The 18632-nt window shown below is 36.6% G+C and overlaps 1 protein-coding gene across 10 annotated transcripts in view; it reads right to left on the reverse strand.

The window, feature by feature from the left end:
- The window catches only part of RALYL (RALY RNA binding protein like), a 786001-nt gene that overhangs the window by 93668 nt on the left and 673701 nt on the right, over positions 1 to 18632 (reverse strand). The gene's annotated exons all lie outside the window — the stretch shown is intronic.

Here is an 18632-nt window from a genome sequence, read left to right on the forward strand (position 1 = left end):
GAATAACAATATGGTCTTTTAACTTTTTTTCTTTCCAAGGGGGTTCATGTAGTCATTGAGAAGATGGATCTGAACAGCCAGAAAATCAAGACAGATGGGTGAAAGTCTAAAACAAAGAAACTCACAAATATTTGCACAACAAAAGAAAACATAAACAGAGAGTTTAGGTAAAGATAAAAGTCCTCAAACCTTAATTTTGTAACAGATGGAATATTTTCACTGGCAGGAAATGATTTTATTTTTACCTGCTCCACTTTAATCAATTTTGGTTCTGACTTTTGTAACTTTTTTTTTTTTAATTGCAAAAGCCTTAAAGTACTACTGAGCTCTGTGGCTTCCTTTAAGTCCCAACTAAAATCCTACCTCCTACAGGAAGCCATCCCCAACCTCTTTTAATTCCAGTGCCTTCCTCTGTTAATTATCCACTATTCAGCTTTATAGCTTACTTCTTTGCATTTATGTATTTGCATTTTATATCCCCCATTATTGCAGGTTCTTTGAGGGTAGGGGATGTCTTCCCTCTGTTTGTACCTTCAGTTCTTAGTATCTGGCACATAGTAGGCACTGAATAAATATTTATTGATTGGTTGATTGATTAAAGTAGAGCCATGATACCACACTCTTAAGTTCTTGTTATTGCTTGGAGTGACATTGCTGGTTGACAAAATAATGATTTTTTGAAACAGTTATACATATATATCCATATATTATTATTATTATTTAGGCAATTGGGGTTAAGTGACTTGCCCAGGGTCACACAGCTAGTAAGTGTCAAGTGTTTGGTCTGAGGCTGGATTTGAACTCAGGTTCTCCTGACTTTAGGGCCGGTGCTCTATCCACTGTGCACCTAGCTGCCCCCTTCATCCATCTATATGGATGTATATGTATATAGTAAAAGCTTGATTTACAGTAACATACTTAATCTATCAGCCATTGTGGTTCTGACTTCATTAAGCTTTTTAAACTTTCCCCCTTCTTATTCTTGGAGCTCAACCACTGAAAATCCTTATAGGAATTCTCCTAGGTAGACACATTAAATTCACTTAACTCAAGGGCAGAACCATTGCTCTCTCTATGCTTGCACCATGAAGTATGCTAACTGATGAAATGATCCGGAGAATTGAGGGTAAAAACCCAGTTTTGTCAAATACATATAGATAATTGAAGCAAGTGATTTTTACTGCAATTATTCAGATAATTACTTTAGTTTACTTTGGGTAAAAAAGATTCTAAACAGACAAATGAAATTAGATGCTTTAAGAAGAAATGATCCATAGAATAATTAATAGGAAGAAAATATATTCAAACAGCAGGGGATAACATGAAGCATGAAGCTGCTTTGTTATCCTTTTTGTGAGGTCAATCTGTCCTTCCATTTTCCTTTAGTCCATTACCTCTGTTCTAGATTAATTTACCTTCCTCTCTACTGTTGGGCTGGTCAGCCACTTTGGTGTTATTATTTTTTTTCTTTCAGATCGGTTTCTATTGTCTTTTTGTTCTCACTCTAGTAATTCTAAATACTGGGTAATCACCACCATCTGCCTTCTATTCTTGTGTTCAGTCCTTCAGTCATATCCAACTCATTGTGACCCCATTCTGGGATTTTCTTGGCAAAGATCCTGGAGTTGTTTTCCATTTCCTTCTCCAGCTCATTTTACAGATGAGGAAACTGAGGCAAATAGGGCTAAGCTACTTGCCAGGGTCACACAGCTAGTAAGTGGACTTGAGGACTCAGCAAGATGGGTCTTCTTGATTCCAAGCCCAATTGTCTAGCCACTGTGCTTCCTGACTCCCAGCCCAGCACTCTATCCATTGCACCATCTAGCTGCTCTATATATATGTATCTCATTTATGCGTAGTTAATTGCATGTTATCTTCTCCACTAGAATGTGAGCTCCTTGATAGGAGTGACCACATTTTTGCCTTTCTTCATGTTCAGAATAGAAACAGAACCAGAACTGGATTTTTAAAAACCTTCGCCGACCTTCCTACAAATTCGTGCTATCACCCTATCCCTCTCTTTTTAATCCTAAACTTCTGACAACAGAAATCTATACTTGCTCCTGCCATGGTCTCACTACCAACTCATTCTTTAGTCTCTTTTTAATCTGATTTTTCAATACTGCTGAAATTCACTACTGAATTTATCACAAAAACATCATCATCATCATCATCATCATCATCATCATCATCATCATCATCAACAACAGGCTCTTTTCAGGCCCTATTCTTCTTGACTTCTCTGTGGCACTATACAGAGTTAACCATTCTCTCCTTCTTGATATTCTCCTTCCACAGTTTCCCTGACATTGTACAAAGTCATTCTCTTGCCTATCTTGATTGTCCTCACTGGTTTCTCTTCCTCTTCCCACACCTTAAATGTGGGTGTTCTCTAATGCTGTTCTCATCCCTCTTCTTCTCTGTTTTAGAAATAGGATCCATTGCTTTGATTTCAATTAAGTTTACTCAGATAACTCCCAGTCCTATATATCCTGCCCTGAACTTTTCCATGAGCTTCAGTTTTGAAATTTCTAGTTTTTTACTGAACACTTCCAACTGAGATATCTCACAGTTAACTCAAACTCAACATCAGCAAAAATGAATTTATCATCTTCCCTTTCCGACCAGTTCCTCCTCATAACTTGCATTTTGATAATGATGGTACCTTTCTCCCAGTCAGCCAGGCTTGTGACTTTGGTAGGCATCTCCTAATAGATTTCCCTTCCCCTAGACTTTTCCTTATCTAGCCCATTCTTCATTCTACCGCTAGAGTAATTTTCATTATAGAAAGGTCTGACCATTTCACCTCACTGCTTAAAAACTTTGCATAATGCCCCACTGCTACCAAATAAAACGCAACCTCTTTGGCCTGGCATTGAGGCTTTTTTATCCTCCTCTCTGCATTTACCTCTAAACTATCAAACGAAATATATTACTCCATTCTCTGTACTCATTCTGCCCCCCCGCCCCTGCCCGAAGCAAAATGACATGCTAGCTGTTTCTTGATTTCAGCTATGTTTCTCCCATATCCATACTTGGAATGATCTCCTAAATCTGCACTGGATGAAAAATCTTCCCTTCTTTCACAATTCAGTTTATGAGGCACCTCTTCCATGAAGTCTTTCCTAATCTCTCTAAGTGTTCTCTCCCTCTTTGATTTTCTCATATGGTTAAATGTTTAGTAAATCTATCTTTCCTTCCTTCCTTCCTTCCTTCCTTCCTTCCTTCCTTCCTATTACTTTTATCTCCTTTATATGTTTCTATTATGTCTTGCATTACAATTATCCAAGTATTGGTCTTATCCTCACTACTGTTCCTTTGGGGTAGCAACTGTGTTTTGTTTCATCTTTTTTTTTAAGGTGCCTCATAAAGTGCATTGTACATAATAGGCACTTAACCCGTTTGATCAATGAGTGAATGAAACATTCCTTGATAGAAATCCTTTTATTTTGCATTCAACAGTGGATGAAGTGGCCTTCTCTGTGAATTTCTTTGCCTGAAGATGGAGGAGGACAAAAGATTTATTATTCAGATTTGTCATCTTCAATCATCAGCATACCTTAGACTAAGGTATTTTCTAAGACTATATAGTTAGAATATTAGATCTGTATCTGTGTGTGACTGCTAAACTTCATTGGCTAGAACATGGTGCTAATGAGATCATGGTTACAGATTCAGTTCTCTCATTATCCCCAATGTTTTTCTGATATGTAGCCCAACATTTTGTTTTACTAATTTCCAGATAAATTCACATCATGAAGTCAAGAGCATAAAAAACCCCCAAAATATATTTGTAATTTAATAATCATGATAAACACTTATTTACATTAATCATGAATAGCACTTGATTGTTTTAAAGACTAAGCCTGTCCTTAGGACTTCTGGAGCAGCAGTCAACACAGGTCAATACCATGAAAATTAGGAAGTAATTCTAGGAGAGGAGTAAAGAGATAGAAGGGGACAGGCACTCATAGCTGAGGCTGGGGGATGGGGGACCAATACCACTGCTGGTATCACATGAATGATGCTTTTTCTAGTGACCTTGCTCCCTTCCTTATTCCTTTTTTTCTTTTTTAACTCTTCACAGGTAAGTCCTCTAAAGCTTTCTTCTCTCTTCCCCTCTTTTGCCATCCTTTTTTAAGCTATCACAAGCAAGCATTGCCAGTAGATACTGTCAAGTTCATATTTCCAAAATAACATAGATAACATTTACATAGCACTCTAAGATGTATGAAACACTACATATATTATTTCATTGGATCCTCCCAACACCCTTCTGAGGTAAATCCATGATTAATTCCATTTTACAGATGAATAAATCAAAAGCACTCTTCCCAACTTCAGGCCCAGTACTCTATCCACTCTGCTACCTAGCTGCTTTATAGTAATATTGATAAGCAAGTCTAATCCCGTCATGAAAGTGCCATTCATTTCTATGATACTGTTTTTGCACTATTCCCCCTTACCCCTCCATGTCACCTTCTCCTTCCCTATAGAGAACTGTACTTGCAAAGATGTGGATCTAGGGTAGGTTGCCCTTAAGATGATATTTTATAACACATTCCTGCCTAAGATCATTTAAAAAGAAAATGACAAAAATCAGAATTTGTTTCATGCATAGAGGAAATAAATCCAGGGAGGGTCAAAGCTGTTTGCAGACAGGAGTCAGACCCACAGTCTCACACTTAATAATAGTCACTAGGCTTAAAAGCCTTTAGCTTCTTCTGGAACAAATCTAATTTTATTAGCTGCCATCCATCCTTTCTAGAAAAGTGATTCACCACAGTTAAAGACTAAGCACTACTGTTAGTTTGTATTTTTTGCATTTTAAATTCATTCTATTTTTTTCTAATTCTCATTTTAATTTTCAATTTATCCTCATAACTGATCAAATCCTCACAATAAAACCTAATGGGAAGTCAGAAGCTCCAAGGGCTTTCAGGCTCTTATTTTGTTTTATTACTGTTTGTTGATGATTAAATTTGAAGAGGTCAAAGCCACTATCCTAGAATTTAATATAAACACTTTCATTCATAGAAGAAGCCATGTCTGATTGGATTTGACAAGAGATCAATTTTATCTAATTCTTATTACGTTCCTAAAATCAGTTCCGTATGAATAGACTAATTCTTCTTTTGATGTTTCTGGTGAGCTTCATTAAACTAAAAGCTTTAAGATACATGCAGATTTCCCAGCAGAAATATAAATAACAATTTAATAATACCTTTATGCCAACAACAGCCCCCTGCTTGCTATAGGTTTCTTTAGGAGTGCAAGGAAATAAACAAATCCTTACATAGAAATGTCTCTTTTAGCTATAGCCCCTCTCTGAGAGGCAATGCTTAGTTCTGAGAAGAAATGTATGAATGAGGTATCATGTAGACTTTCTACTCTAGTCACAAGCCCTGACAAGGGAAGGAGGGGAAATCATGCCATCCGGCAGCCATTTCAGAGCTGATTTCCCACTGCTCAAAAATGACAGTGAACTCAAAGCCATTTGGAAGGTAATAGATATAACTCACCAAAGGACTTTGCTAATGGATGCCAAACTCATCCCTGTGGTAAAATAGTCCTAGTAATATACATTAGAGCATATAAAATACAGTGTAGAAAATAGTCCATTCATTTCCACTCAATTAATCCATACAAGTGACTTGTTAAGTAGTTTCAAAGTCTATATAGATATTAAAGGGAAAACTGTTCACTAAAAATCTAATGATCATGGAAAGAGACTCAGGATGGGATCATAGATCTCATCTAGATCATAAATCTAGAGTCAGAAGAGATCTTGGAGGTTATCTTGCACAGTTGCTTTATTTTACAGATGGGGAAACTGAGGCCCAGAGAGATAAATGATTTACCTAAAGATTACATAGACAAGAGGTAACAGAATTAGGATTTGAACTCAGGTGCCATGACTCAAAGTTTAGCGTTCTTTTCACTGTACCATTGCGTTTATGAGAAATTCTCATTTGCAATATGTTTAAAGACAATTATGTTGCTTTTCAGTGTGACAAAAAGCTGGTCTAAAGCCATTTTCTGCTTAGGATTTCTGTACAATAATAATAAATTAACCTAAAATGATATATATTAGCATGATAGTCATTAAAATAAAAAAAATAGTCCTCATTACAATTATTGGTCTCTACTAATTAGAGTTTTATTCATTTTGGAAATAATATAACCAGACTGAAGAGACCAGGATATGTACACATACATACATATGTATATATACATATATACATATATGTATCATGTACATGCATATATGTGGATATACATAATCACATACATACACACGATATCTCCTTGCTTCCCCCTCCTCCCCTCACCCAACCTGCCTGCTCCCATTTACAGGGTGTTCCAGCATAATACTGAGAGCAGGAAAGGTACTTGATAAATATTTGCTGATTAGATTTGCTCCCAGGATCCCCATGGAGAAGCTTTACTTGATGCAATCTATATCCTCAGTCTAGCAAAGCTTAGAAATTCAAGCACATGGAGAGATTAAAGAATCACAACCATGGGTACTGCTAAACTCTTAACCTCTGGCTGGTTTCCTTCAGTAACCTATCAAGCTGTTGTACAAAGGCTGCAGGCAATCCCTTGTATTGTTATTATAGATGACAGGTAGAAAAATTGTACTTTATGTGCCCTTCTATTTTACAACTGTGACACCTCTTTGTAGTCTAGGTACTCTCAGTTCTCCCTATTACCTCTCCTTGTGATTCTCTGCTCTCCCCATGACCTGCCTTTCTCTAAAAATTTCTAAGATTTAATATGAGAAAGATACATCCTTTCTCCATTGCACAACTTTTATCATTCAGTAGAATTTAATAAGCCTTGAGGACAGCAGTTGTGTCATTTTAGTTTTGTTTCCTCAGTGCCTTGTACTTAGTAGCTGCTAAATAAATATTTGTTGAATTGAATCTGGGGACACATCCCTCAAGTTCCCCCTTTTTGTCCTGACAATTCAAGAACCAGTATCTGATATCTTGTCAGATTCTGTCATTTCAAAAATGTAGTTTCTCAAGGATTTTATCCATTTTCTTGGAAGGCCATTATCATTTATAGAATAGCTCACAACTCAAGGACATAGATGCCAAGATGTGTGCAGGGGTAACATGGTTCATCCCACCATCATTTGATGATAGTAGCCATCCCCTACTTGGTATGGGGAAAGACAGTTTCCCCAACCATTTAAGGGCTGTATACTGTAGCAGTAGAACCACCAAGGAAGAGGGAACCACCATGGGGGGAGGGAAGAGATGAAGCAGCAGGGAGAAATGAAAAAGAACTATATCAGCAGAAAATAAGATTTGCTAGGGGTATTAAGAGTGAGTAATTACTAATAGCCTTCATGCTCCATAGATATCCACAGTGTTTCAAGACAATGGGAGGACCCCCCTACTCGTATCTTTGGTGAACCCCTGTGGTAGAATAGTGTGGAAAAAATTCACACAGGATAGACAACCATAGACCACATCCTTTACCACAGTTCCTAAATATAGCACCATAAATTTAAGGGTAGAAGGGACCATAGACCTCATCTAGTTCAACCACCTAATTGTATATGTGTGGAAAGTGATTCCTAAACAGGTTAAGCTACTTGGACAAGGTCATGTGGAAACTGAATATCAGAGCTAGGATTTGAACCCAGATCCTTTGAATCCAAATACAATATACTTTTTAGTGTACCACAGTGCTTCTTGATAGTTTCTAGTTTCTTAGTGATTAAAGAATAAAGTCCACGGTCCTCTGTCATTCAGGACCTTCTATGATATGACCATTCTCTACTTCTCCAACCTCACCTCAAAGCTTTCTACTTTAGTGAAAGTGAAACTTGTTCCCCGAACATGCCACACACGCCTGAATCTATACCTGCTATTGTCTACATCCCACCTTATCCTGACTTTCATTCAGTGCCCAACTGATATTCTATATTCCTTTGTTTAGTAAATGATAGCATTCATTTGGCACTTAGCACAAGATACCTTATTGTTATTTGATTTTATTCTCTACATCCAAACCCATTCCCTGTCAATAGTACACTCCCAAGGTGTGTGTAGGGCATTGAATGACATTATGAACGGGGTGGATGGTAACTTTATAGGTAAAAGTTTCAGTTAAATGATAGGGTCAGAAACCAGATTGTAAAGAATAGAGGAGATAGTGAGAGGAGAGGAAAGGAAGGTAATGACTTCAGACAGCTTTTCTAGGAGTGAAAAAGGAATGAGAGATATAGAATAATGGCCTGATTAGAATGGTGGGGGAGTCTTGAGAAGTGAAAATGTTGTGAACAGGTGCTGTCCCACTGTAGTGGAATAGAGATTCAATGAGGTAGAAATAAAAAGATGGCTTTATTGTAGTGAGAGCACAGTTAAGCTTAAGGGAATATGTTTTGAACTTGTGATTTCACTGGTATAGAGAAATTCCACATGAGGAAGGAAGATAGTATGGAAACAAATATTTATTAAGCATCTACTATGTGCCAGGCACTATGTTAAACACTTTACAATATTATCTTATTTGAACCTTATGAAAATCTGTGATAGGTGTTATTAGTATGGCAATTTTACAGATGGTGAAACTGAAGTAGACAGAGGTTAAGTGACTTGCCCACTGTCACCCAGCTGGTAAGTGTCTAAGGCTGGATTTGAACTCAGGTATTCCTGATCCCAAGCCCAGCTCTCCATTCATTGTGCCAGCTTGCTGCCATTAGAAATGCAGGTCAGCACCTTCTCTGCAACTTATAGTCCTGAGTACAAGTTCAGTGACTTGCCTAGGGTAACACAAACATTTTAGAGGTGCAACTTGAACCTAGGTCCTTCCGCTCTTCATCTACTCTACAATGCTGTTTCTTGATTGCATGTCTTATTCCACCTCTTCACAGTAGTAAGTGAGTAGGAACAAAGAAGTAGGCAGTGGGAGTAATTCAGGGCTGGGCGTTTGGCAAGGTATGAATGGTAAAAGAAGGAAAGTGAAGGCAGAGCAGGAGTGATTGCCTGGGAAGATACTGAAGGGAGAGGATAGGCTGAGGATACAGAATAGGCTCAGGAGAAGGAAGATATAGGGAGAGACTGAATGACAGGAGATTATGATTGGATAAAAGAATTTCAGAGTTCTTGATTAGGAAAGTAGAATTCTTGTGAGTGACTTTTTGACACAACAGGTGTGGCCATTCCTCTGTGGATGAGGTAGAGAGAAGTCAGTCATGGGATCTGCACAGATGGCAGAACTGGGAGATTATTAATTTTTTCCACTGATGGCAATTGTAAGCCCTCTAAATTTTAGTAGATGATATTCATGAGTGGCTGTGGCTGAAAGAAAAACATCCCCCAGTGGCCAACATTCTAGTGATGAATACATCCTAATTAAGCCAGGATGGTTTTCAGAAGATAAACATGTGTAGTCTATTGCCAATGACACATTCAAAACATTTATGGCTGTCAGAGCTTATGCCTCACTGAAATAGTCTTCAAACTATTTTCTATAACACATCATAATAAAATGTGAGAGAAAGGCGTTGGAGGAAAGAACTGAAGAAAGTTCTCAGTGTGGAGAGAGGGCCCAAGACCTTATCTCTATACACAGGCCCTATTTTTGCCTCTTCCTCTCTTGTGTCTTTTCTTTCTTCTGCTTTCACATGAAGAATATTGAAGATGGCTATGACCCTGTGAGATTTTTCAAAAGGTCAGAAGAACAAACAATGCAAGTCTTATAAGTCTAAGAGATGGCGTCCATACCAGCTTGATCTGCAAGCCAGATTGTGAGGAACCAAGTCTCGAGTGATATGCCTGGCCCAGAGATGTAGACTCATGCATCTGTTAGCTATGCTGCATATGGAGGTGAACTTGATGAGAAAAATGGTAGGTAGAAATAACTTTAAGTCTGAGACCACTTTCCCTAGTAAGGAAGGAAGCAAGTATTTATTAAGCACCTATTGTGCACCAAGCACTGTGAAACACTTTACAAATGTTATCTTATTTGGTCCTCATGACAATCCTCAGAAGCAGGTGCTATTATGATCCCCATTTTACATTTGAGGAAATTGAGATAGAGGTTAAATGATCTACCCAGGGCCACACAACTAGTGCATATCTGAGGCCAGAATGAACTCAGGTCTTCTTGACTTAAGGCCCAGAATTCTATTCATTGTGTCACCTATCACCCTAGAAACCAAGGTGGTATAGGAAACAACAGTATGTTCCCCAAGTGTTGTGGGGGGGAGCCAATGTGTGTACTTCCTATATCTTCATAGTAGATAGCCTTATCTAAAATGTAATTGATATTAATTGGCTAAATTGAACTGATACACTACTCACTGGCAGGTAACAGTGGAGGGAAAACTCCAGAATAAGGGCTTGAGTTGGCAGAATTAAAGAATCATCCCTAACTTCTTGGGTACGTCCCAAACCTGGGGGTGGGCATATCTGACCTTATTTGGAAGAGTGAGTCCTGACTCTAAATACATAAATACATATATACATACATATGCACAGCTCCCTCTCTATGTATATGTATACACACAAACATACTTCTCTCTATTTGTATATATGTATATACACATATGTGTGTGTGTATGTGTGTGCGTGTGTATAACACACAGTTAAATAGAAGGTATCTCAAGAGGAAGCCATTAACTATTAGCAGTTGGGGTGATCAAGAAAGACTTCATACCAAAGAAGATGCTTGAAAGTCACCTTAAAGAAAGGGAGAGACTCTATAACATGGAAGTGAAGGACAGGTATGTGGGAAGGTCAATGAAAAGATTGGAGACCAGAGATGGAGTGTCATATATGAAGAACAGAGGGAAAATACATTTTGGCTGGATTAAAGAGCATGGGAGGAAGAATCAAACCCATGAAGTTGTAAAGATAAGCTAGGGCCAAGTAAGGACTTTAAAAGCTATTATATATATATATATATATAATGTATATATATTACTATAGGCAATAGGAAATCACTGGAGATTTTGTTGAATAGGAAAGTCACTTGTCAGATCTGCATTTAAGAAGAATCACTAAGTGGATAGAGCACTGGCCCTGAAGTCAGGAGGGCCTGAGTTCAAATTCGGCCTCAGACACATAACACTTACTAGCTAGGTGACTCTGGGCAAGTCACTTAACCCCATTTGCCTCACTAAAAAAAAAAATCACTGGCTGCAAGTTGTGTGATGTACCAGAGTTAAGCAGTAGGAACTATTAAGAGGCCTTTGAAATGATCTAGGTGAGAGGTGATAAGGACTTGAATTAAGGTGGAAGCTGTGTGAGTAGAAAGTAGTGTTAAGATGTAAGAGATGCTATGAAGGAAGAAATGACAATGTTTTGGCAATTGATGTGATATGTACACTGAGGGAGAGTTAAGGATAAAGCTGAAATTGATAATGGACTGGAAAGATGGTAGTACCTTTGACACACATAGCGAAGTTTGGGTAAGGGAAAGATAATGAATTGAGTTTCAGACATGTTGAGTTTGGGATGCCACTAGGTATCCAGTTTCAAATGTTAAATAAGCAATTGGTTATGTGGTATTGAAGCTCAGGTGAGAGACTGGAAGTGGATATCTATATACATATACACATATGTAGATGTAGAACTCTTCTCTCTCTTTCATGAGATCACCAAAAGGGTGAATGTAGAGGCAGTAGAGTAGAAGGGTCTAGGATAGAACCTTGGAGAACACCTAAAGTTATGAGCTTGATATTGATTATGAGCCAGCAATGGAAACTGAGGAGTATTCATGCAGATAGGCAGAAAAATTGGAAAGAGTAGTGTCATGAAAACCTAAAGAGAATGTGTCAAGGAGGAGAGGGTGATCAACAGTATCATATGCAGCAAACAGGTTGAGAAGGATGAGGACTTTGATAACAACATCAGATTTGACAATGAAGATTTCCTGATCCTTGAATATTGAATCATTAACAACTACTCTCTGAGCTCCATCATTCTACCAGTTCTTAGTCCATCTAACTATTCTTCAAATATGCTGTGTTTTAGTCAACATCTCTCCATCCTTTCCTTAAGAATAATATGAGATATCTTGTTAAAAACTTTGCAAAAATCTAGTTAAACTATACTATACACACATTTCCTTCATCTAGTTTATCCTTTCCCAGTAGGTTGCTGCTACATACTACCTGCTTGCCTTCTAATGTTTAGCTTAATCTAACTTTAAATGTTTCCAGAAAAATGGAGTCATAACAGCATTTTTTGCTTTAAATTTTTTTCTTTCACTGAGTACCACTAGATCATGTCTTCCTGCACTATTCTAAATTCTTCCCTTCGCATTTACATCTGTCAGATACTAGTCAAGTCCTTGCTTTACTTGTCAGTTAGCTAATCTATAAAGATTTATCTCCAAGCCTTTTCTTTACAAGTCAAACTTGCTATTCCATTAATCATTTCTGTCTCTTTCCTCTGGACTAATCCAGTTTTTTCAGTCTTTCTCCTTTCTTTTTCTCTTCTTTCTCCATCTCTGTCTGACTCTCTGACTCTTTTACATCTGTTTATCTCTCTTTCTCCCTTTCTCTTCTTCCTTTTTTTCCCCTCCTTATTTATTAAACTGAAGTGCTTAGAGTAAAATAATCCAGGAAGACTCATATCAGAATCTCACAGCAAATACAATCCTTCTCTTTGTTTCAAGTTCTTTTTGGCCCCCAAATATTCAAACCACCTTTTTACTGCCTATCTCGTTGCCATATATTCACATACATATACACTTTTATTTATTCTGTTAAATTTTATTTGGTCTTCCTTCTTCAAAATATCTGTACAACCATAGTATCTTCTTACCCTGGAATATCCATCTACCCCTTCAATCTTTATACTTAGGAACAAATGTCCACCATCTTGCCCCTTTCTCCCATTGGTGAGTTCCTCCTGGAGCCTTCATTTTGGGGACAGACTCAGGCTGACCAATCTCCATTCCCCTCATGGCACTGCTTCTGACTCTCAACTTGGCCACCATGCCTCAGTTGTAGTTTCACCCTAAAGATTTCCTCAGTACATGGAGTCTCCTCATCTTCAAACATCTATCTACCCCTTCAGACTTTTCAACCTAGTATATCTGTCCACCATGTCATCCTGTCATCTCATCAGTGAATTCCTACCAGGACCACAGTTTTGGAAGGGGTTTTACTGGACAATCTTCATCTCCCTCTTGATCCCGATTCTGACTTTCTGAACTTCTACATCATGTCCCAGGGTGAGTATCTTCTTCCCCTTTCCCTTCTCATGCTTTTCTCTCCTCCTCCCCACTTTTCTCTTTTGTGTGGTGTCTCCACCCTGCCATTAAAATGTAAGCTCTTTGGGGATAAGGAGTGTCTTTCTTTTGCTTGTATTTGTATCCCCAGCATTTTATGTCTGGAACTTAATAAGCACTTAATAAATGTTTCTTTCCTAGTCATGTTAAAATTAAAAAAAATAAAGAATTGTGATATTGGATTGGGGTTATCATCTTTCTATCCCAGTAGAATGGATCTGACAATGGCAGGAAAGGACAGGTAGACAGACATTTTCAATTCAATTCATACAGAACACACAGCTTTTCTTTTTAGTCCTAGCCTCAAAGTTTGGGTATGTGTCCCCTATGACTTCAATCTTATATCCCTTAATAATCCAAAATGGATTTCTCAAATATTTAAGGAACTCGCCTTTAAACCATTTCTACTTTTAACCTGTATCACCTTTAAGGTAATGTGTTCCACATTTTAATTACACATTATGTAAAATGATACTTTCATTTTTCTGAATTTTGAATTTCACTGAATACTTTTAGGTTCCTGGATGTGGGGCACACAAGTCTACGTGCACTCTATTCATATTCATCTTGCTTTTGCACATTTTCGTATTTTCTAGGAGGGATATTAGTTTAATGCCATTGGTTGATTGGTTGATTGGCTCACAAAAGATATTCCCACATGATAAAATTATCAGTGGAATGCTTTGGTAATTTGTTCTTTAGGTGACACAAAACAGTTGATTGACTTGTTCAACATCCTCCCCTCATACATATATGCATATATAACATGTATGGTCAAAGGATCTTTTATCTCATCAGTTTGATCATATTCTCTCCAAAGATATAGACTGCAAGCCATCCATGCTTATCCATCCTTCAGGCATGTATCCATGCATAGATTCCCTTTTACCCCTTGTTCTGGGAATGTTAATCAAATCAATACCACCATTGTTTCTGGAAAGGGCATGACAATTGACTTTTCTATGGATTCTTTTGCCATCGTTATTATTTCCTAGAACAAACTACCCTTATCTGGCCACTATTATCCTACATACATTGTCTCCCCCATTAGAATGTAAGCTCTTTGAGGACAGGGACTATTTCAATTTTGTGTTTGTGTCCCCAAGCATTTAGCATAATGCTTGACACGTAATAAGTGTTCAATAAATGCTTTTTAGTTATTCATTCTCTGTTTCTTTTACCAGTTTCCTGTCATAAATTTACCATATGAGGTCCACTCAATCTGCTTGAGTCCTTCTTTGCTTTCTGCTGATACTGAAATGCTACAAATAAAACACTTAGGCTGTTAACCTGTCATTTCACTACCTTACCAATGACTAGTTAACCGTCTCTTTGTTTTTTTTAAGTTTTTATATAGTTTATTTATGCTTTGATGAAAAATTATCTTCACAGAGAAACATCATCCATAGTACCTTTTATTACTTCTTTTTGCCAGCACCAACATTTGCCTTTGCAGTACCTCTGACTTTCTTCATTCTGTTCTTGATGTCTTTTTCTTCTCATACAAGCCATGCCTTGCAAGTCTGTGCTTTGGTTTATTTTTCTTTGCATAGTTAAGGGAATCATAAATTGTGCCAAAGCTGTTGTTTTGCCACCACCAAAATGGGTTCTGAATCCAAAGACAAAAATGATGTCTGGAGTTGTCTTGTACATCTTGGCCAATTTTTCTCAAATTTCAGTCTTGGGCACTGTGGCCTTTCCAGGGTGAAGGACATCTATACCCATCTTTTTATGTTGAAGAAGTCTGTTTGTCATGAACTTTCTGGGTCTGATGGTTACAGTGTCATTCATGGGGGCAGCCGGATCTTTGAGCAGTAGGAGAACTCAAATTTCACAGGTGGCATCTTTTTTTTTTTTTAACACTGTTATTCAGTGTCCTCTTATTGTTATATGATGTAGCCTTCTCATGCCTATCATGTGCCTCTCCAATGCCCTTTGTGTGATATTCATTTTCAGTTCTTTGAACACTGTGCTGATCCATGTGTCACAGTTATAACATACATATAAAATGCACATATATACACGTAGGCCAAAGACTTGTTTCAAATGAGATACAATGCCACTTTCTATTATTCCTCAACAAATCCAATTCATTTTCTTTTTTTAAAATCATTTTAATTTTAAACTTATATACAAAAATGAGAAAAAAAATGTCACATATATAGCAGAACATGAGAGAATTCAATATAAAACAATAAATTTCCATTTCAAGAAAGTCTAGATTTTCTTTGCTTCCTTGTTGATTTTCTTTTGTTTGTTCTCTGCTGAGCACTTTTTACTTTACTTTTCCTCTTCCCTACCCCCACTCTACTCCACCCCAAAGAATGCTACAATTAAGCACAGATATACATATACATAGATATCTATAAGCATACACATATATACACTCATACACATGTATATATAAGAACATATTATACTTCTTTCTACTTTTCATCTGTTTTTCTGAAGGTGGATAGCATCTTCCTTCATAAGTCCAAGTCTTTCCACATTTTTCTAAATTAAGTAGCACATCATTTTTTACCCCACAGCAAATATTCCAACCCAATCACATCTTGTTTGAGAGATTGTCTATGAAAGTTTTTTCCCAATTTTTTTTTCATTAATTCTGTTCTTGGCCAAGTAGGTTTTATTTATACAAGAATATTTTAACTTGAAGTGATCAGAATTATCCATTTTATACTTCAACAATGCTCTTACCTCATGATATAGTGTTTAAGGTCTGATACTATTTAATCTACTCCTTTACATCTTTCCCTCCAGTTTCTTTGAAGTTTCACCCCACCTCATTTTTAATTTGTGAGCTTCCAAACTTACAAAAAATAATTTTGCAGATTCCAATTAGAATGATACTTCTAAAAATAAAACCTAAGTTATTATATACTAATTTTACCATTCTACTGCACAAGTGTATAGTGTTTAACTAATTCATGATTCCTTTATCATTCATTAGTCTATACTATTTAGTCTCTTTAGAGAGTCTATCAATATCATTTCAAAATTCTAAGTTCTTACTCAATTTCCCTATGATGTCTATTTCCTGGTAACTGTACAGAGGCAAATAATATTTAACAAATCAGAATTTCTGACCCTTCACCACCAGCCATGGTATGGAGCTGAAAAGGGATATTTTGAAAAATCTAAGTCAGAGCAGACCAGGGACACTAAATCTACATATAACCAACTCATTTCAACTCACATAAATCATCTTTTCTGAAGCAAGCACTTCTTGGAGATGGCATCACATATCTAAGATGGGTGTCATTTCCCATACTTAATGTCTTTCTATTAAATTTTTATTTCCAATAGACATTTGTATATCTGAGTTAATTTATTTAGTCATTAATTCATTCAGTAGCAGTAATGTTATTTATATAGCCTTTTAAAGTTTAGAAAACACTTCTCCACAACAACCATATGAAGTAATATGGGTATTATAATTCTGTTTTATAAATGAAGAAATTGAGCTGATATTGTGACTGCCTGTGGTCATGTAGTAAATGTTGGAGTCAGGATTCAGATTTAGGTCTCCTGATTTATAGTACAAATTCGACTACACTATGCTATTTTTCATTCATTCAATACTTATTAAGTGCTTACTGTATATAAGACACTGAGCTAGGTAATACTGTTGTCTTGGAATTCATAACTGAAACTTTTTACACATGTACATTCTTAGAAGCTCTTTCATTAGAATGAGTTCTTTGAGAGTAGGTATTGTTTTAGTTTTTGCATTTTTCTCCTAGTACCTAGCACAGTGCTTAGTACATACTGGGCACTTAATAAATGCTGGATACTGGTCGATTAATGGGGAAAATATTTGATCTTTTTTTGCATTAGCTCACTTTCAAAAGTCTTTCCTTCCATTATCATAGCCTACTACTCTAGTTACAACTACCCCATATAATACACTTTCTATTTTTTTAACTGAATCTATTTTATCTTCATTTTTTTTTTGTATTCTGCAAGCTCATTTGAAAGAGATAGCATAATTTATATCTCATCTGGATTCCAAAAGTGTAGACCATAATTCCAAGTCAGAGGTGGGAGAGGGTATATCATTCCACTTCTGTCAGAGTCAGGCATTTCTAGGACTTTCATTTCTGTATATCATATAGAAAGTAGCAATGCTATGAAAACATCACTTAAGAGTTTCAAGAAAACACACAGTTACAGGGGAACCCTGAGGGATTGTGTGCCTTTGTAAATGCATGGTCACGTAAGTATTATATTCCATTCCTCACCATTTATGTACTAGATAAATCTGTTTTTAACTTGAGTATCTATATTACATATGTATTCTGAATCTGTATAAATGAAGTCCAATATAATAAATATGTTAAAATATAATAGAATTGAATACAATAGGATAAAAGCAAATCAAAAGACTTTAATAACTTCAAGCACTATTTAATATTCTTCCTCACTCAACATGAGGAAAAGATCATGAAATATGAAGGAAACATTTTCTAAACCAATTCTTCACAGGGAAGAATTGTCAACATGATGGTTCAGAAAATTTGCAGTCCTCTGCAATACAAACTCATCTGGAATGTTATCGGAAAATCAAGAATTTTCATTTCTTGATATTCCCAAGAAATGTCTATTAATCTACATTGAAGTAGGGAACATATAGGTTAATTCAATTCAATGTGGCAAACATTTATTAAGAATTTACTGTGCACACTTTTTTGAGGAGCTGGGGATTTAAACTTTCCATAACAACAACAATAATGACAACAACGATGAGGACAACAACAACAAACAACAATGGTATAGCCCTTTAAGGTTTGCAAAGCTCTGTATGGTACAATAGAAAGGGCATTGAATTCAGGATCATGGGACACAGCTTTGAATCCTAACTTTTCTACTTAATACCTGTATAATCTCTGGCTAGTTATAATCTCTGGACTTTAGTTTCCTCATTTATGAATGAAGAAATTGGACTAGTTGGACTAGATGATTTCTCAGGTCTTTTTAGATCTATGACCCTGTAATTATCTCATTTTATCCTAAATTCCTCATTGAGTAGACACTATTATCCTCATTTTACAGATGGGTAAATTGAAATGAGGAGAGCTTAAATGACCTGCCTAGGTAACTTCTAAGTAACTTACATAGCTGGTAATCAAACTCAAGTCTTCCTGACTGCAAGTCCAACACTATTTTTTATGTCAACCTGCCTTATAAAACAAAACAATTTCTGGCTCTGGAGGAATTTACACTCTATTAGGGAAAAATATGGCTTAAATATAAGATTTATTTGTTACTATATGGAGTAATCTCAGATTGTTAGCCCCCAGTTTTGACTTGATAACTTTATATTGGAGGTACAGGAATAAGACTGAAAACTCAGTCTTGACTGGCTA

This window comes from Phascolarctos cinereus, unplaced genomic scaffold (genome assembly GCF_003287225.1).
Source record: "Phascolarctos cinereus isolate Bilbo 61053 unplaced genomic scaffold, phaCin_HiC Scaffold_4;HRSCAF=312, whole genome shotgun sequence".
In the NCBI taxonomy this organism is placed as follows: domain Eukaryota; kingdom Metazoa; phylum Chordata; class Mammalia; order Diprotodontia; family Phascolarctidae; genus Phascolarctos; species Phascolarctos cinereus.